At 43.6% G+C, this 21,017-nt stretch overlaps 1 protein-coding gene across 4 annotated transcripts in view; it reads left to right on the forward strand.

Moving 5' to 3' along the window:
- Window positions 1–21,017, forward strand: part of PSMD11 (proteasome 26S subunit, non-ATPase 11) — a 2,265,797-nt gene that overhangs the window by 1,895,915 nt on the left and 348,865 nt on the right. The window lies entirely within an intron of this gene.

Consider the following 21,017-nt stretch of genomic DNA (forward strand, 5'->3'; position numbering starts at 1 on the left):
CCTCTTCACTTGCAGGAAAGACTGTTCTATCTGTCATTCCTTTAGTGGGAGGGTCATGCTGGAAAGAAGCAGGAAGTTGGTTGACAGAGGGTTGCTTAAACCAGAGTTTCAGGAGGCCCTGGACAAGGCTGAACAGGTTTCAAAGTCTTCGAAGGGGTCAAAGTCTTCAAGAGTGTCGGAGCCCAAGTCATCGGCTCTGAGCACCTCTTTTCAGATTCGGACACCGGCTTCTATGACCTCAGTGCCAGGTGTCGAGACTTTATCTCTGCACGAGGCTCAGGTCTTGGCGCCGGTATCAGAGGTACCACCTTCGGCTATCCTTCGCTCAGTGACTGCTTCGATCCCTTCGACCCGTTCTTCGAGGCCACTTTCTGACTCCGATGTGAACCGAGTGGTACAGAAGCTTATAGAGTACTTGGCTTTGTCCAAATTAATCAAGGTTTCGAAATTCGAAGCTATTCCAGTTCCCTCAGCACTTCCTCCTCCAAGACCCGTCGAGTCATCAGTGTTAGGAGTCGAAGAACCGATGATTGTAGAGCCCTCTATGCCGAAGCCTCCAGTAGTGCTATCGGCTCCGTTGACCTCGACTCCTTCGGAACCAGCCGGAGAGTCTCGGAGCTGAAGATCTTTTGTGGGTTCCGGGGGAGATAGTTGATCCGAGATATCGGTTCCGACTCTTCCCCTCGGTGCCTCGGCTCAGATCAGTTCGGATCCGTCCTCGGTGTCAGAGCCCGTGGTTCCGATTCCGGAGAAACGACCCCCTTCTTCGGATCGGGGAACCGGTGCCTTTGACATCATGAGGAAGGTCTTGTCTGATCAGACACATACTTCATCGGTATCTTCATCTCCTTCCCCAAAAGGTCCACGTTCTGCTTCTGTGCCTTTGGTACCTACCAAGCGTCGAGACCCAATGCCTCAGAAGTCCCCACAGGGCGAGACTGGTTCTTCAGATGCATCCCCAGAAGCTCCCGCTGAGGATGTTCCGAGGAAACGACTGTGCAAGAGGAGGCACATAGATTCCCCTCAGGAATCTCTCACGTCTGATACTGATTTAGATGAAACAGAAGGGTCCCCACGGTCCACCTCTGAGGATGTCTCATTTGCAGACATTTTGGAAATCCTGAAGCAAAGAGGAGACTGGCAAACCCTTACCCCTTCTGTGGATGAATCGGTCTTACTGAAGGCATTTGGGGCTCAACCTTCTACCTCCTGGGTGACTCCACCCTTTGATGATCTCATGGATCTTATAGCTCGGAGGGCTTGGGAAACACCTGATACAGTGGAACCAGTCCCCCGTAAACCAAACAAATACATGACGGCTCCCCAAGATAAATCCTATCTTACAAAAGGAGTTCTCGTAGATACTATGGTGGTGGCGGCGGCCACTAAGAAAGAGATGTCTGAATCATCTTCCTCTGTCCATCCTCCTAATAAGGATTCTAGGACAATGGACAGATATGGGAAGCGCATATTTAGTTCGGCGACTTTTTCCATCCGATCGCTCAACTACCTTACGCATTTCACGCGTTTACAGAGAGATCTCATTAAGGAACTAGGAGATACTCTCCAGGGACACACAGATGCTGCTGTCGCTGAGAAAGTGACAGTGCAACTTAACACCCTAAATTCCATAGTCAACTCGTCCATGAGGCTGATTTCATACGCAGCCGAAGGGTCGAGTAGAGCGGCAGCTTCAGCGATCGCCCTGAGAAGACAATCCTGGTTGCGCTTATGCTCCTTTGCGGAAGCCTTTAAGTCTTCCTTTGCTAACGCCCCCTTCGATGGTGCCTCCTTGTTTGGGCCCAAAGTAAAGGAGACTCTCACGAGGTGTGAGCAAGAAGGGAAGGCCCTGTCTGCCATAGGGGTCCGTGTTTCCGTTCCATCTAGACCCTACCCTAAAGGGCAACGAGGAGGAAAAATGTGGTTCCGAAAGACTCCTGGATCTTTTCAGCACACCCAAAGTGACGCCGCCTCCAGAGGCAGAGGAGAGGGAAGAAACGGAAGACACCGCCCAGCCAGCAGAGGGGGTCAGCAAAATCAGGGCGACAGAGAGACCACCTCTGAAAAGCCCTTCCAGCACTCCTGAGTGCAGGCCCGGCTGTCCTACTCTGGAGGCAGTCGGGGGTCGCTTGGCTTTATACCCAGAGGCCTGGCTAAATCTTACATCAGATTACTGGGTAGAAAGCATAGTTACCAGAGGCTACAACATCCCCTTCATAAAAATGCCACCCAACTCCAAAAAACTCCCAGACGTTCCACCCAGTCTGCGAGACCAAGCAATCATAGAGATAGGAAGGTTGCTCAAAAACAGAGTCATCCAACCAGTCCCAGCGGACCAAATAGGATCCGGAACTTACTCAAGGTTCTTTTTAGTTCCAAAGAAAACAGGGGACTGGAGGCCAATTTTAGACCTCAGCAAGTTAAATACCTTTGTGAAAAAGGAAAAGTTCCAGATGGTCACGCTTCAGTCAATCCTCCCTTTTCGGCAGAAGGGCGACTGGATGTGCTCTATAGATCTCAGACGCATACTACCATATCAAGATGGCCAGGGCGTCCAGAGATCACTTGCGCTTCCGGCTGGGAGCCAGTCATTTCCAGTTTCGCGCTCTGCCCTTTGGTCTCACCTCAGCCCCCAGGGTGTTCACCAAATGCATGGCAGTAGTAGCGTCTCACTTCAGACGAAACGGATTCCGGGTGTTTCCTTATCTAGACGACTGGCTCCTATCCACCACCACCGAGTATCGTGTTCTACAAGCCAGGGACTACACCATCAGTCTTTGCTCTTCACTAGGCATAACGGTGAATTTTGGAAAATCTGTCTTACCGCCGTCACAGCGTATCTTATTTATAGGAACACAGCTAGACACTTCCCTAGCTCAAGTTACTCTCCCCCCACCAAGAGTATCAGACCTCAGGTATCAAATTTCGCGCCTTCTTCACAACGAGAGAGTCCCTGCACGACAAATATTAAGAGTGCTAGGCTTGATGGCAGCTTCCTTTCTTGTAGTTCCTTTCGGCAGGATGTACATGAGGATTCTTCAATGGATGCTATTCGCCCAGTGGTCGTATCTACAACTTCCACTGTCTCACGAAATCTTTATCACGAATTCTTGCAAGAAGGATCTCTTGTGGTGGATACACAGTCAAGAGCTAACACTAGGATGACCATTTGTCTTACCCAGTCCGGTAGCAACTCTAACCACGGACGCTTCCGTGATAGGGTGGGGGGGATTCTTTCAGGGACAAACAGTCCAAGGTCAGTGGTCCAACTTTAGTACAATATGCACATCAATGTTCTAGAGCTGAGGGCAGTGTTTATAGCGTTGCAACACTTTCACAAGTCCTTACCTCGGGGAACAGTGACAGTTCAGACAGACATGTCAGTGGGTCTGGTACATAAACAAGCAAGGGGGAACCAGATCTTACCCGTTATGCAGAGAGGCCCTCAGAATTTGGCAATGGGCAAAGTCCACTGGATGCTTTCTGATAGCAACGCACATCCCGGGGACTTCCAACGTAATCGCGGACCAATTGAGCAGAGCCATCCTGTTCCCTCACGAGTGGTCCCTCAAACCTCAAGTGGCGGAAGAGATCTTCCGCGGATGGGGGCCAGCCTTGCTGCGACCTGTTTGCATCCTCATTGAATGCCAAATGCAGAAGCTACTTTGCCCTGTTACCCCCTCCAGGGGGTGTCCCCAGGGGCACACTGGTATACGATTGGCCCCCGGGTCTCCTTTATGCTTTTCCTCCTGTTCCACTAATTCCCAGGTTTTTGCAGAAAGCCAAATGTCTGGACAGGACCATAATACTGATAGCCCCATTCCGGCTTCGACAAATCTGGTTTCCCTTCCTTCAATCTCAAGTGGAGGAACCATTGATACTGGACCCGGAGCCAGACCTGTTGACACATTCGTCAGGAGTTCCTCACACCTTTCTCAAGTCCCTCAAACTGACAGCTTGGCTGCTCCGCTTCCCATCTTAGCCAGGTCGGAGTTACTATCCCCTGCAGTACAACAAATTATTGTATCTTCTCACAAACCATCTACAAGGAAATTGTACATCAGCAAATGGAACCGTTTTGCGCACTGGGCCTCCAAACAAGGTATAGATCCATTTGGGGCTCCAGTACACAAGATACTAGATTTCCTCACCACACTTTTTCAAGAAGGAGCATCAACATCCATTACAAGGGTTCAACTGCCCGCTATATCCAATTTTCATATTGGCCGTGAGGATGGTTCTCTTATGTCCCACAGGCTTTGTAAAGCCTTCATGAGAGGTACCTTTCACCTCCGTCCCCCCTTTCGTAATCCAATAGCCCCTTGGAATCTTAATCTCATGCTGTCACAACTCATGTTGCCCCCATTTGAACCAGCAACCACACCTCCGTTAAAATTTCTTCCGTGTTAAACACTTTTTCTGGTTGCCATCACTTCCGCCAGGAGAGTTTCAGGCTCTATCTATCCGACCCCCGTACGTGATTTTTCATCCAGATAGAGTAACCTTGCGCACCAGTCCGTCCTTCCTTCCGAAGGTTTGTTCGATTCAGAACATCAATCAATCTATCGAACTTACCTACCTTCTTTAAAAATCATTCCAATAAGCTAGAATACACATTGCACAAGTTGAACGTTCACAGACAACTAAGATTTTACTTACATAGGACAAAAGAGTACAGAAAGTCAGATCAACTATTTGTCTCATATGCTGACCAAAGAAAAGGACAGACAGTAATGAAGGTTACCTTATCCAAATGGCTCTCAAATTGCATAAATTTGGTATATGCTTAATCGAAACAGCAACTCCCTTTCAAACCCAGAGCTCATTCTACAAGGGCAATTGCTACCTCTTCAGCCCATACCGCTCGTTTGCCTTTAGATACCATTTGTGCAGTGGCAACTTGGGCAAAACCACATACTTTTATCGCCCACTATAAGCTAGACAAGAGCTCCAGGGACAGGGCGCCGTTTGGTTCCACTGTACTCAGGAATGTTCTCCCTTAAGCCACCCGGGAAAAAGGAGCTAGGGACGCTACCCATGTGTAAGAACAAAATGGCGAGATTGAACAATTTCACATTAAGAAGTTATGTCTTACCATAATGATCCATGTGAATTGTTCATCTCGCCTTTGTTCTTACATCCCCCCCCCTTCCATCCCCCGTCCTGCGGTCTGGGAGAATGGTATTCAACTAGATTCCTTTTCAGCCTTTTCTAGATATGGTGGGCATGTCATTGTGCTTTAGTAATGGCATCTTTTCTCCTCTACTTGACAGTAGGGTTCCAGACACTGTGTAATATCTGTTTATAAGTGTTCTAGACACAGTTCTAATAGGGATTCTTCTGGTATAGCAAACTAGATCTGAGGGGTTAGCACCTGAGGATCATGGGATATTACTGTGCCTCGAGCTTTCTCGAAGATGCTGAGCTGATGATGCGGCCGACTCGGAGCCGAGGATCGGCTCCGAACCCGTGTGTAAGAACAAAGGCGAGATGAACAATTCACATGGATCGTTATGGTAAGATATAACTTCTTATTTAGCTATATATAAAACACCATTAATGTACTGTATTAATGTTTAAATGTATCTAAACAGAGTGTAAAACATCTTAGAAACCCTAATTGGAAACACCTTGTTTACCCCACCACTGACCCAGTAGAAAAAAATGCACTTTGGTATTAAGTCAAGTTGTACTATTACTGAAGAATTAGTAAACATACATAATTTGTAGTTATTTAAAAGGGAAAAGTATGTAAAGTGCTTATAATGGAGAAAAGAGAGAAAAGGAACATTGGTAACAAAAAAGAATAGGAAGAAAGAAGACTGAGAGCGTTATTTAAATACTTAGTACTATATGTAATTAGAAGTAGAAGATATAGAAAGGAAAAGAGAAGGTTAATAATAAAAATGATTCACATTACCTTACAGCTTAGAGACTTTCCAGAATCAAATATATTATGGTTAATAAAACAAAGCATTTAAAATTTAGAAGGAATTTATTCATTTGTCCTTTTTTAGTTTTGTTTACTCCTTTCTTCACATACCATCCATTTTTATTTGTTGTTGTCTCTTCAAACTCTGGGATGACTGTTCCATTTCTTCTATGTCCAACAGTATTTTCTTCTTTTGGATAAATTCTACTGCTTCTTATAGGGAATCAAAGATCTTTACTCCTTCTGGCAAGGTGATTTTTATTCTTGCAGGAAAAATAATTTGAGCTTTAATATTGGCTTTTTTCAAGGACTTAGAGGAACACTCCTTTCTTCTGGATATGACTGTAGAGGTGTAGTAATTGTCAAAATGAATAACTTTTTCACCCATCTTGATAGTGGAATTATTCTAAGCTGATTTCAGCACTAAGTCCTTGTCTTGCGAGGAAAGAAATCTAACTATTATAGACCTGGGGGTTAGATGAACTCTGAGATTAAGCTGGATTTGCCAGGGACCGATGAGCCCACTCAATTCCAAAAGAGAAGGATTTAGGCATGTTTAGTGCTGATGAAAACCAGTTATTGAGGAAATTAATCATGTTAGCACCCTCTTCTTTCTCAGGAATTCCATATATTCTTATGATCATCGTGTTTCACTGTTGCAGTCATTACTCTTGGGATATCATGCTGGCAGGCTACCCGCAGTCGGCCTTGTTTTGTTTCAGAAGAAATTCATTTTGATGTTGTTTTTTGCCACTCTAGTGTTTAGGTCAGTTACTGTTTCCTCTAAGGCAAGAATCTGTTAAGATGTTTTTTTACTATTCCATTTAGACGTTCCAGTTGTTTACTGCATTCATGTTTGTTGATATCCATTTTGTTTTTGAATTTGTCCATTTTTAGTGACAGTTCTTAGATGCTTGTTATAAGATGTAGTTCGTTCTTCACTGCCCTCTCCTGGTGTGGGTTATTCGAGTTGCTCATCTTGAGATCTCCAGTAGAAAACTTCTTGACTGGAATAATTCTCTTGACTGTGTATTAATTTTTAGAAAATGAGTCTGTTAATCTAACTTTTAGTATACTTAGATTTTTCTAAAAATTAAAGTACATTTCCTGTCAGGATATTAAAATCTAAGCAGAGCTATGGATTTCTGCTGCAATCAGACTGGCATCTTGGCCACACCCTTCCTTAGACATTCATTCTAAATACAAATTTATTTATAATGTTTTATTGGACTTGTTAGCTAACAAAACTGATTTCTGTTGAATGTTTGAATTTTTACATATTGAAAATCCTAGAGTTGCTGTTTTATTTGGTAAACCCAAGTTACGTAGTACTGTATATTTCTTCGTAAATAAGACTAACCAGAGAATAAGGCCTAGCATGGTTTTCCAGTGTGGTCATGATATAAGTCCTACCCCAAAAATAAGCCCCAGTTAAGATCGTCAACAGCATACAACAGACGTTTTGAATTATATTACTGACACTCGTTGACTGAGGTTATCATACTCTGCTCACCATTTTCAGACCAATTGTACACCCAACTTCTTCCCTTTGCAGAAAGTTGTAAGATTCTTTCCCTGGGAGTCCTCCACAATTCTTACTGTAACCCTAATCATCACTCTCACTTGACGGTTGAGATTCTTGGCCCATAAACACTGGCAGGTGTACTTTGATTGGTCAAAGTACAGACAACACTTGTAAAGCACACGCACTTAATAACGAATGTCTGTGGTTGTGTCTTCTTAACCGTCGCCTTTTTGTGTTGCCACTCCGGTCTCGTAAGTCTTCAGTTAACCACCCCCAGGCAACATGAGTGCAAAAAGAAAGCTATTCTGTCGAGTACAAGAAAAGAATCGTGGAGGACTCCAGGGCAAAGAATCTGACTGCTTTCTGCAAAGAGAAGTTAGATGTCCGAATGGTCTGAAAATGGCATGCAGCATATGATAATCTCAGTCAACAGGCTGACTAGGGAAATGCTAAGAAGTTTGTGTGGCTCAGGTCGGCAACCATTATTTCCTGAGCTGGAAGACATCATCTGTGAATGGATTGCTAACAGGAGAACAAAGGCTTTGGTTGTGCGCAGGGCTGATATTTAAGCATTTGCCCTTGCAATGGCACCACAGTTAGAAATAGCCCCAGAAGAATTCAAAGCATCACAACATTGGCTGGATGTCTTCCTTCAGCAATATGAACAGTCTCTGAGAAGGTCAACAGCAGTGTTCGTTAGAAGATACTCAAGTTATTAAGCGTCCACTTGCGTTCAAGTGGACGCTTAATAACTTGAGTATCTTCTAACTTGAACACTGTTAAGCGTCCACTTGCATTCAAGTCCTTTGTTGATGGCATCTACTTTTCTAAATACCAACTCTCCAACATGATTGCTATGGATGAAACTGCAATGTTTATGAGCCAAGGATCTCAAACAGCAATTTATCAGAGGGGTGCCTCGTTAATCTACATTTCCCTTCACTGGTTACGAGAGTGCACATGTTTCCTGTATTTTGGCAATTCGTCTAGGTGGAAAGAAAACCCCACCTCTAATCATTAGTAAGGTCAAGAAAGATCATATTGAATGTGTTTCAGGTATTTACATTCTTGAAACAGACAAAGCCTGGTGCACACAAGCAGGTATAAAGAAGTGGGTCGATGTAATGCTGCCACTTGTTTTGCGAGGTGGCGAAAGAGGTCTGCTAGTCTGGGATTCAGCCAGCACTCACCGTACTAAAGACATGAAGAAATTCCTTGCATGGAGAAAGATCAAATAATGATTCCCGCAGGAATTACTGTAATCTCCAGACTCTTGATATTGCAATAAACAAGCCATTCAAGGACCATTTGCGCATGGAACTCAATGACTTACATTGAAAATAGAATGGAGAGGAAATCAGCATGGAAACATTGTGAAGCCAAGCCTGCAAGAGGTTGTGACTTGGGTGAAAAATTCATGGGATAAGATCACTAACAGCTGTGTTGCCAATGCACTGTGAGCAGGCTACTTGGATAAAGCAGTGCTCATTTAGAGAGAGCTCTATTGCTAGCCTTTACAGATTGAGGCCAATGGTTCTGCAAGAAGTGGAGTTGCAAGAAATTCAGGGAGGAATTCATGGGTTGGAGACTTAAGACAGTGTTCCATAAGATGATGACATGACTATTTGAATAACTTTTCTGTTATCGGGGCAACAGAATAGATTGCTTCTGCTTTCAATTTTATTCCCCTCCTCCAGTACACATGTATTGAGATTTTTCTGCACTTTCTGTTAAGCATGAAATATTGCACTGTGGAAGCCAAGGTGTGGATATTCTGAAGTTGAAATATTTGTTGCACTGTTTATGTAGAATTCTCACACAACTGTTAGCACGTTACTTAGAACTGTTGTGCAATAACAGAAAAGTACCAAGTAAATGTCTATTTGTGTACATGAATAAATGTAGATTGTTGTATGGTGGGAGGTAAATAAGGTAACCCCTGATAATAAGGCCTAATGTGTATTTTGGCAGGTGAGAGAGTATAAGACCCGGTCTTATTTTTGGGGAATACGGGTAAGACCTTTCCAATATCCTTCAGATCCCATTGTTTCTGCTAAGGGAAGTAGAGCTAAAGACATTTCCAAATTTTTTGATTATTATTTAAATCTCTTGGTTCAACAGTTAGTTATCCTAAAGATTCATGACATTTTTAGGTTGCTTAAATAGTTTATTCCATTGAAGCAAATAACATTATCCTTTTCAGTTTAAATGTAAAGTCTCTATATATGAGCATTCCTATTTTGGAAGGAGTGGCTTGTTTGAGACTTGGCCAAATTCAGTAAGCTTTCTGAAGATACTAGAAGCACAATATGCAAACTTATGGACGTTTTGCTGGAAAGGTTTGTTTTTTTTTTTTAATAGCCAGTACTGTCAGCAGAAAAAGAGTATAGCAGTGGTTGTCCCTTCCTTTGCTAACATTGTCATGGGCTGGTGGGAAACCCAGATAATGTGTCACATTACTTTTTCTTGGGGAAACATTTAAAGTTAATAAAAAAAAAAAAAAAGTTTGTGGATGATCTTGCCTTTATTTATGTTGCCTCCTATCTATGAAGAGATTGACAAATTTGTAATTGATAACTGTGTATTTTCTGTATTTCACCCTCAGGGGTAATGGGTGTTAGTGTTCCATTTTTAGATTTCACAGTAGAGTGGGATAAACATAACCAAAATTTTAAGAGCAAAATATATAGAAAAGCATGTTTTTCTAATAACTCTACATTTTTTTAGTGCGCATCCCAAACACCTGAAAAAGAACATTCCTAGAGGCCAGATGAGGAAGACCTCTAGGTTGACCACTGATCACGAAGCATTTTTGGAATTTTTTAAATGTATTGTAGGGATGTTCCATGATGGAGGTTGCAAGTTCATAGGTTCATAGGTTCATAGGTTCATACTAGGCTATCTGCCCGAGGGCATTTATAAGCCTAGCCCATTGTTTAGTAGCTTGCCCCCCCTTTAGGGGTATGGGGACTATTATTTGCTGTGCCTCTGTGCCTCTGTCGAGCAGTGACACTGAGGTAAGTGAATTACGGGTTCATATTATATGATCAAATGCTAGAAATAGCGAATGATCTATTATCGAACCCAAATACACGAAACCACAGAATGTCGAAGGAACAGATCAGCAAATTTTTTTCCCAGGGAAAAAAATTTGCTGATGCAAAAAAAAAAAAAAAAAATGTGCAGGCAGCAAAAAGTGAGGGGCTTCATCCCCCCACACCCAAGATCTCACCACAGTGAAGAAAACAGCAAAGTCCGGAGAACGGCCCAGCAAATTTTTTTCCTGGGAAATAATTTGCTGATCTGTTCCTTCAATATTCTTGGTTTCATGCATTTGGGTCGACAAATGAGCATTCGCTATTTGTAGCATTCGATCATGTAATTGGAACCCATGAATTACAACTTGTTGCAGATGAAATTATAAGATAAAGGTCTGAGCAGTGTTTGCCTATTCTAATAGGGGCAATGCCATGCAAAAATAAAGACATCAGCAGCAACTTTAAGAACGATTTAATTTTACGTATGACAATTGACAGTAAGATCAAAATATCACTGAGAACTGGAAAGTGTTCAGTGGCAATTTTGATGATAAAGCTGTTAGAAGTACACCTAGTTTCACGCGTAAAAAGGGAAGAGCAGTAAAACAATTTCTTGAGACTGACAACACCTTGAAACCGAATATAGTGACTAGTAAAAAAATAATGTGTAAGAAACTAAGAGTAATTCTACTCCACGCCAGAAGTCTAAACCTCAAGATGCACGCACTCGAAACTCTCCTTAGCATGGAGAACATCGATATCTGTGCAGTAACAGAAACCTGGTTCAGGGCTCCCGAGAGCACCCCAGCACTACCAGGTTATACCTCATACCATGCTTTTCGGCCCCAAAACTTGGACCGAACCACAAAAGGAGGGGGAGTATCGATATTCATCAAAGATACCCACACCTCCAGGTTGGTGGCAAAGCACGAAGTTGGTGGCAAAGCACGAAGCATCAGAGAATATCCATGTGCAACTAACAGTGGGTAAAACTGCCTTCCACTTTATAGCCTGCTACAGACCACCCTCCCAAACCCAGGAACCCCACTCGGCCTTCCTGAGAACACTGGAAAATATGAAGGTCTCTCCAAACACCATTATATTGGGCGACTTCAACTACCCAAACATAGACTGGGAGCATTACTCTAGCTCCAACACCCTAGCCCAAAGGTTCCTAGAATTTATAAACTCAAATGCTATGGAACAACTTGTTACCACTCCCACAAGAGGGGAAAACATACTGGACCTGATCATCACCAACATGGGGACTCTATTCTCCAGACCAGAAGTGTATCCCTCACTGGTAAGATCAGACCATAAACTAATCTCACTGGATATTCACATCCCGGCCACCCCTGCCCAGAAAACCACAGTGAAAAACTTCTCTAAAGCAAATTTCACACTCCTCAAAACTGAGGTGGAATCCTTCAAAGCCCGGCCTGTGGAAAATCGGCCCAGACCGCAGAATCCTTTATAAATGCATTCTATGAACACCTTCAGGAATGCATGGATCATGTGATCCCAAATAAAACCAAGACCCAATCCTCCAAAGGCAGACGTCCTGTCTGGTGGACCCCAGCCATAAACAAACTATACAATAGAAGGAGGAAGCTACTACATGATAGAGCAAAATCCCAAAAAGGGAAGGCATCACTGATCAGTATTAGCAAAAAACTACGGGCACACATAAAATTGTCTAAGGCCAGCTTCGAGAGAAAAATTGCACAGGACACTAAGGATAATCACAAGGCTTTCTTTAGTTATGTTAGGAACCTGGGTGGTAATTCCCAGATATGCTCAGAATTAGTCCAAAATGACAAAAAATACACCGAACCCACAGACATTGCCAACATCCTAGCTGACAGGTTCAGCGCAAACTTCTCCCCCCCCTCCCCACCAAAAGGGCAAATATCTATCCCAGCAGAGTGCTGCCCCCCTGACATCTCAGATGCTCAGGTAAGAGCCGCCCTCTCCAAAGCAAAAAACACAGCATCAATGGGACCAGATGGTGTCCCGGGCTGCGTCCTACATGAACTCCAAGAAGAGCTAAACCCAAACATAAAACTACTGTTCAATCTCAGCCTTACTACAGGATATGTGCCCAAAGAGTGGCGTACAGCAACAGTGGTCCCTCTCCATAAAGGTGGTGCCTCAACGGATCCTGGAAACTATCGCCCCATAAGCCTGACTAGCTTGGTCTGCAAAGCTATGGAAAGGATCATCATGGACCTCATAAATAAAGATATTGGCTACCTACAAACATTGGATCCTACTCAGTTCGGCTTTAAGGGCAGATCCTGCCTCTTAAACCTGGTTGATTTCTTTGAAACCGTCACCAAGGCCATTGACGAGGGGAAGGTGGTCCACACAGCCTACCTGGACCTCGCAAAAGCCTTCAATACAGTACCCCACTCGGGCATTATAGATAAGCTCACCAGCTTAAATATAAACCCCTATGTCACTAGATGGATTGCAAATTGGCTCAAGGACAGAACCCACATGGTTAGAATTGCTGGAGCCATGTCAGACTCCAAACCATTTACAAGTGGTGTCCCACAAAGCTCAGTCCTGGGACCTCTCTTGTTAGGTATATATTTCTCGGAGGTTCAGGCCAACACTGATGGACTGTGGCTGACCAAGTTCGCAGATTACTGCAAACTGGGCGCCATAATCGACTCTCCAGCCGACACAAGCATCCTGCAAAAGGGCCTCATATGAACAGACAACTGGTGCCAGAGCCATGGCCTCAAGCTAAATGCCAAAAAGTGTATAGTCATCCCCTTTGGCAAAAACAAAGTGCCCATAAATTACCACATAGGTGGTAATCCATTAAGTACAGAAGAAGTAATTAGGGACCTGGGGACCCAAGTTGATAGCAATCTCTCATTTGACAACCACGTGGCCAAAGTGGTTAGAAAAACATTTTATATAGCCCACCTAATCATGAAGGGATTCACATCTAGATCAGGGAGGTCATCGTGCCTCTTTACTCATCCCTCATCAGGCCCATAATTGAGTACAATGCCCCTTTTGGGATGTACCTTACCAGACACCTGCAGCAACTGGAAAGACCCCAAAAGTACCTCACCAAGAGGATCAAAGGGCTCAAACAGATGCCATATGCTGCCCGGTTAAAGAAACTCCAGCTCTACTCAGTGGCATACCGCCTGTTCAGAGGCGATCTGTGCCTGACGTATAAAGCCATGTCCAACCCGGAATTAATGGACATGCTGCACCTCAGAAAATCCAAATTCCATCGAGCTACGCTCAAGAGACTTGAACCTCAGCACTGAAATAAATAGGACATGCTGGAGGGACAGATTCATAACCCAGAGGCTCCCTTCACTTTGGAATAAAATCCCAGTCCAGGTTAGGCAGAGTCCCTCATTGACTCTCTTCAAGAGGAATCTTGATGAGTGGATGGGAGATTGTAGGTTTACCCCGGGTATCACTTCTGTGTCACTGTTAGACAGAGGCACAGTATACTAACCTCGAAAAAGGGCATAGCAAAATAAATTTAAAATGGGTGGCGAAAGCCAAACACATTCTGGCTAGGCTTGTAAATGCCCTAGGGCAGATAGCCTAGTATGAACCTATGTATAAATGAGATTTCTTTAATGTTTCCTGCTATATATGGGAAGGTCCTTCTGTCATGTTGGCCCACATGGGAAAGAGCATTAAAACTGTTGGACACTTTGTAGCTCAGTGGGCTTTGGTATATGTTGCTATATGTTCTTTCTGTCAGGCTTTTTGTATCGGCATAACCACTAGGAGGTTGAATACCAGAATTAAAGAACATTTATATGCCATCAGGATAAAAGATTTTAACAATGCTTTATATAAGCATTCTCTTGATTTGTGCACTTTAAAAAATATATATGTATTTTTTGGTGTTGGAACGTGTTCTAGAAGATCTTAGGGGAGGAAGTTACAAGAATAAATTATTGAAGAAAGAAACCTTGTGGCAACTTAAAATCTAGTCTGATAAACAGCCAGGATTGAATGAAACTATTTGTATTAAATGTTTTTTGTAGGTTTTTGGAATGTTGCTTGAAGATAAATGGTTTTAATTGTTTTTAACTTTGGATTGGTTAATTAGGTAATTCAACTATTTAAGATGTATGCATGGTCTGATGAAGCTCCATGTGAAAGCGCTTACCATTTTAAATAAATAGTTTTTATTTTTATATGGTTGGACTTTTATGTTGCTTGCCTGGTTCGTGGACTGTCATTAGATATTTTGCTATTTAAGATGTATGTATAAACAGATAATGCTTTTTAAATTTTATTCTGAGGAAGTCTGGGCGAAAGTGCTTAACAGTAAAACCTGTGGATTAAATCTAGCGTTGCAGTTGATTGACTGTGGTCTTTTTCCTTGCCAGATCAGTGGATGTTTTTGAGTTTTTAGTTTGCTGTTTTATCCTTTGGGTTTGGTTTTGGTTGTTTGCATAAATTCTTTTCTACCCCAAGCAGGTGTAATGGGGAAGCAAGAGGTACCTGGGAACATATGATGTCCTTCAAGAATGCAACTGCAGTCCTGACATATGGGTTGTCCTGCCTCAGGCAGCCCTTCGGTTGGCCGGATTCCAAAGTCTGGGTCCGGCGTTGGCTGATGTCGCCTCTTCCCTGACGTCAGAGCGGCCGGGGTATAAAAGTATCAGCCGATGCCATCCTCTTCAGTCTTTTTTGCCGCATGGTGCCCTAAGCAGAAGCAGTTCGCAAGTGCTGGTCGGCCAGCTCCTGTGTTTTCAGATACCGAAGTCATCAAAAAGCTAAGTACCCCGTTGGGGAACCTTTTCTTGCCTCAGCCGATGTCAGATAAAAGTTCAAAAGTTAATTGCTTGTCTTGTGGTAAACAAATACCTCATAAGGACTTCCATTCTTATTGCCTTTCCTGCTTCGGCCCAGACCACGACGTCTCGGCCTGTGCTGCCTGTGCTTGCTTCAATCAGCGCACACTTAGGCGCCGGGCAGAATTTGCTTTAGACTTTTTTGGGGGGAAATTAGTACTATATCATGCCGTTGGAACTACTGACAGCACTTATTTCCAAAAAAACGGAAGGACCGGGACCGACATTCGCGGCCCGCGACTTTCACCGACACCACGCTAGAGCCTACCGCGAGTGCATCGGTCTCTTCGGAGGCGGTAATTCAACCACTCCAGGCCTACGACACCACTTTACTGCACACTTCGGTCCCGGAAGCTTTTCCGGTGCCGGTTGTTGATTTTCTTCCTGAAACCGAAGCCCAAGATTTGCCTGACACCATACCGGTGGACCAAGTTACTCCAGCACGTGGGGCAGCTAGGCCTCCTGTGCCTATGTCCATCAAGTCCTACACACGTGCTAAGGCTGCCAGCCAGGCTAAGTCGCACCCTACTAAATCTTTTTCACAGGGTCCCACCTCGGAAAAACAGATCATGACTTTAGCTGCAGATCTAATTTCTTTAATCAGGGGCACTCAGGCTCATCCAGACAGAGGTTCTCAGCCGCCTTCAGACAAAAGGCCTAGGGTTGAGCAGGCAGATACCCATTCCTCAGATGAAGCCTCTGATGAGTCAGGCTATTCAGATTCCCAGGAAGTAACCTTCCCGGCCTACTAGGATTCTGATGCTGATGAATCCATTCCCTCTGCCTCTCCTCCTGAGGATATTTCTTTCGGGGAAATTCTCCTCATAAACATCTCTTTAAGGCCCACTCTGTTGATCTATAAACTATTTCTCAAGGGCCCAAAGGAGTGGCCACTTCCACGGCCAAAAATCCTTTGCCCGCAGACAGGGAATCTAGGTCCCTGGAGAGGTGGGTAAAAATGTTTATACCTCTACCACCCTTGCCATCAGGGCACTTAACTGTCTTTTTCATATGATTCAGTATCAGGATTTCTTGATGGATGATTTGCAGAAAGTTAGCCTCTCCTGAGCCTTTAGATAAAAAAGGCCTTGCAGGATTTGGTTCATAATACTCAGCTGGTTAGCAATCATTTTCTTCTGTGTGGTTATGATGCATTGGAAGCTTCATGTAGGACAGCTGTGACAGGGGTCATCATACGTAGACATGCTTGGTTGAAAGAACAGGCATTGCCAGGTCATGTTAAAGTAAAGCTTCTAGATGCACCTCTGGAAAAACACAAGTTATTTGGTGATAATGCACAGGGTGTGTTGAAAACTATTGAGGAAAATGCTAAATCAGTACAGTCAAAGATTACCTCCAGGTTCAGCCACCTAGGTTCAGCCGGAATTGGCCTTCGAAGAATTGGTCCTTTCCAGACACTGACAAGTTCCAAAGGGGAAAAAACAGGCGTGCTCGAGGTAGAGGGCAATACCGAGGCCGCCAATGGCAACCTACTAATCAGAGAAGTGGCGCAGGGACTTCTGCTCCACAGGGACAATCACAATGACTTGACTTTGACACCGCCGACCAAGGCTCCAAGAGAAGCACCTTCAGGCGGAAAATTATCTTTATTTTCAAAAAGTTGGCACATTTTTTACAAAGGACAAATGGATTTTGGACATACTAGACAAAGGTTACAGGTTCCACTTCCATACCTTACCAACAAGACAAGGCATGCCAATCCTGCCACAAAATCAAAGGGCAGAGGCACTCATACAAGTTTCAAAGCTGCTGCAAATCAAAGCAATAGAAATGGTTCCTCCTCAGGAACAAGGCGTTCCAAGAAAAGAAAAAGCAATGGAGACCTATACTGGACTTGTCCGCTCTAAACACTTTTCTCATTGTGACAAAATTCAAAATGCTGACGTTACAGCAACTCCTTCCCATGCTGGGCAAGGGGTCTTGGCTGGTTACTCTGGACCTCAAGGAGGCATACCTGCATGTCCCAGTCAGACACAGCTGCAGAAGATACCTCAGATTTCTTGCAGGGCCAGAGCATTATCAATTCTCAGCATTGCTTTTTGGCTTAGCTACTGCACCCAGAGTATTCTCGAAATGCCTGGCATCAGTAATTGCACATTGCAGACTTCAGAGGATGCAAATATACCCTTACCTGGACGACTGCCTTATACAAGCGGACAGCAAGCAAGTTTTGATAAGAAACTTGGACTATGTCATTCACTTACTACAGGCTTTGGGATACACAGTCAACATTCAAAAATCAAGACTACTGCCATCCCAACAAATAATTTTTCTAGGAGCCAAACTGGGCACAAACTCACAAATGGCTTTTCTCACAGAAGAAAAACAAGAACAATTACCAGATTACTTCAAAAGCCTAGCAAAGCACACCCAGATGACTGCAAGGAAAATCCTGCAGGCCCTGGGTTTCATGGCATCTTGCATTCTTCTGATCCCACTGGCAAGACTACACATGAGAAAACTACAATGGTACCTAAAAAGTTTATGGTCTCAACACAGCCACAACTTAGAAGCAATAATTCCACTGATTCCATGTCTACAAAAGGAATTTTTGTGGTGGGCACAAGCAAGCTAGCTAAACAAAGGCATGTTTTTCAACAAACCTCAAGCAAGCCAAACACAGACGCCTCAAATCATGGATGGGGGAGCACATTGAGGGCAGATGCATTCAAGGTCAGTGGACACCCCGGGAATTACATCTGCACAGCAATCAAAAAGACATGTTGGCAGTGATTCATGCAATCGAGGCCTTTGGAAAATTTCTTCAGCAAGGTCATCTGCTAATAAAGACAGTCAACAGCCTGAAACTGAACATACAGTTGCAATCCCAGTTTGTTCCAGGCAAGGACAATGTTCTGGCGGACAGTTTAAGCAGAAACATTATGGATCTGCACGAATGGATGTTGCATCCAGACATTTTTTCACAAATAACTCATGCATGGGGATGGTCGGACATAAATTTCTTTGCCTCGCACCTCAATCATCATCTGAAGAAGTTCTGCTCAAGGACACACCATCCTCAAGCCTGGAGAATGGATGCTCTCTCCTTCAACTGGAGTTCTCTAACAATCTATGCATTCCCACCTCTACCATTAATGACCAAGGTGTTACTGAAGATCAAAGCAGAACAACCGAAAGGCATTTTCATAGCTCCAGACTGGCCAAGACAACACTGTTGGTATCCATTACTAAGGAGCATAACTCGCACCACGCCGTGGCCCCTGCCTCAATGGCCTCTGCTTATAACTCAACACAATTACAGGACTGTTCATCCCTGCAAACATTGCAACTGACAGCTTGGAGGACTCCATGACTTCTCCCCATATTTTTCTCTCCAAGAAAGTTCAAGAGATCTTACTGGAAGCACGCAGACCTTCCAACAGAAAAGCTTACTCAGCCAAATGGAAGAGATTCAATTTCTGGAATGCCAACAAGGGTCAGGATGCATCAGTATTGAGCATCCCACAGATACTAGAATACTTGGCAGAAATGCTTCACAATGGCATTTCATATTCCTCCATAAAAATACACGCTTCAGCAATTTCAGCAAAATACAACTGTGATCCACCTGTGTTTTCACATCCTTTGCTAAGACAGTTTCTAAGAGGGATAAAGAATATCAAACCTACAAGAAAACCACCAGTGCCTGCATGGGACCTCAACTTCGTCTTGGAAAAAATTAACTCTTCTTCCTTTTGAGCCAGCAACATCTTCAGAATTGCAATTTCTCTCCTGGAAAACAGTTTTCCTGTTGGCAATTACTTCAGCAAGAAGAGTCTCGGAGATACAGGCCCCCATGGCAGTACCTCCATTTCTCATTTTCCATCAGGACAGAGTCTCTTTAAGAACCAATCCTTCATTCATGCCAAAGGTGATATCCAGGGTTTCTCTAAATCAAGCAATTCACCTGCCTACTTTCTATCCCAATCCTCAAAATAAAGGAGAGAAGCTTCTGCACACTTTGGGCATACAAAGACAATTGCGCTACTACTTGGACAGAACAAAGGCCAACCGAAAGTCTGACCAACTATTTGTGGCTTACGCTGCTGGAGCACAAGGAAAGGCAATTTCCAAACGAACAATTTCATAATGGATTGGAAACTGCATCAGATTATGCTACTCTTTCCATGGAAAAGGTGTGCCAGCCAATATCAGGCCACACTCCACCAGAGCTACAGCCACCACCACAGCCCTTCTAAGAGGGGTGGCTACAAAGGACATTCTAGAAGCTGCTACATGGAGCTCCGTGCATGCATTTTCCAACCATTACAACCTGCCTTTATATTCCAGATCCCGAGCAGGCTTTGCTTCTGTAGTCCTGCAGGGCAATTTAGCTACACCATCCTTATCTTAGATCCTACCACCCCCAGCTTGGCTATGGTATTCAACCCATATGTCAGGACTGCAGTTGCATTCTTGAAGGACATAGTACAGTTTTGTACCTACCATAAATGTAGATGTCCGATAGATATGCAACTGCAGTCAGGTTTTCCCTCCATCCTACCCCTCTGTAATTCTCTTTTTGGGTCCACTACCCCTTTTTCTAATTAGCTGGGGATATCTGTTATGGTGTATATGTTTATTACTGTTGTGCATGTCTGGATTTTTTATCCATTCTCTAAATTTAGCCTTCCTTGGAGGGCACCTGGCATCTGGGGCAAGAAACACTGAAGAAGATGGCGTCTGCTGATACTTTTATACCCCGGCCGCTCTGACGTCAGGGAAGAGGTGACATCAGCCGACGCCGGACCCAGACTTTGGAATCCGGCCGACCGACGGGCTGCCTGAGGCAGGACAACCCATATGTCAGGACTGCAGTTGCATATCTATCGGACATCTACATTTATGGTAGGTACAAAACTGTAGTTTCTCATTGTGTAATGAGGTGGCAGACTTTAAAAAAACCCTAAAGGTTACACTGTCAGGAATATCTGAATTGCCTAGATGTAGTGAGGCTTTGATAAGTTTAACTATGGTGGCTGCCAAAAAGTGATTAGTAGAAAATGGAAATCAAATTCTAAACCAACTATACTTGAAGTAGTGACTATTGTAACAAAGGTAAAAGAACAGGAAGTGGGCTATTTAGAAAATGGTAGGAGTAAATGACGTAGAAAAAAATACAGAAAATGTGGGAGGAATGCATGCAGAAAAATGCTGTGGAGGAGGACTGGGGTTTTAGAGAAGGTAGGAACTGAACAATTGTATGTAATATTTTATTTTATTTGTTTAATGACCGGGGGTAGTCCACTGAGCTGATAAAGAGCCCATTTTCAGTGGAGGCCTGGGGAGAAAAGCTCCAAATTTTACAGGTACAATAATTACAGTTTAAATGAATACGATATTACAAAATCAAAACACAGTATGTACAGAAAAAAAATTCACATAAGAATAAGCAATTTGTAAAGATCATAGTGTACATATTGACAGTGACTACTAGTTCATGGCAGTAACATTTTGTCTCAGTACTTGCCAAGGACATTTGTAAAACATACAGCTGCTAGGTCCTGTCAGGATTATGTGAAAATTTATTGTGAGGGGAGATGAGTATAATATATGAGCAAGGAGGCATAGTAAGATGGATGTTAGATAGGGAAATTGGACTCTGGAAGGGAATAGAAAGTTTAAGATAAGAAAATGAAGCAGTGGTTAAG

The sequence above is a fragment of the Protopterus annectens genome, chromosome 13.part0, assembly GCF_019279795.1.
Source record: "Protopterus annectens isolate FY-2018-M chromosome 13.part0, PAN1.0, whole genome shotgun sequence".
NCBI lineage: Eukaryota > Metazoa > Chordata > Ceratodontiformes > Protopteridae > Protopterus > Protopterus annectens.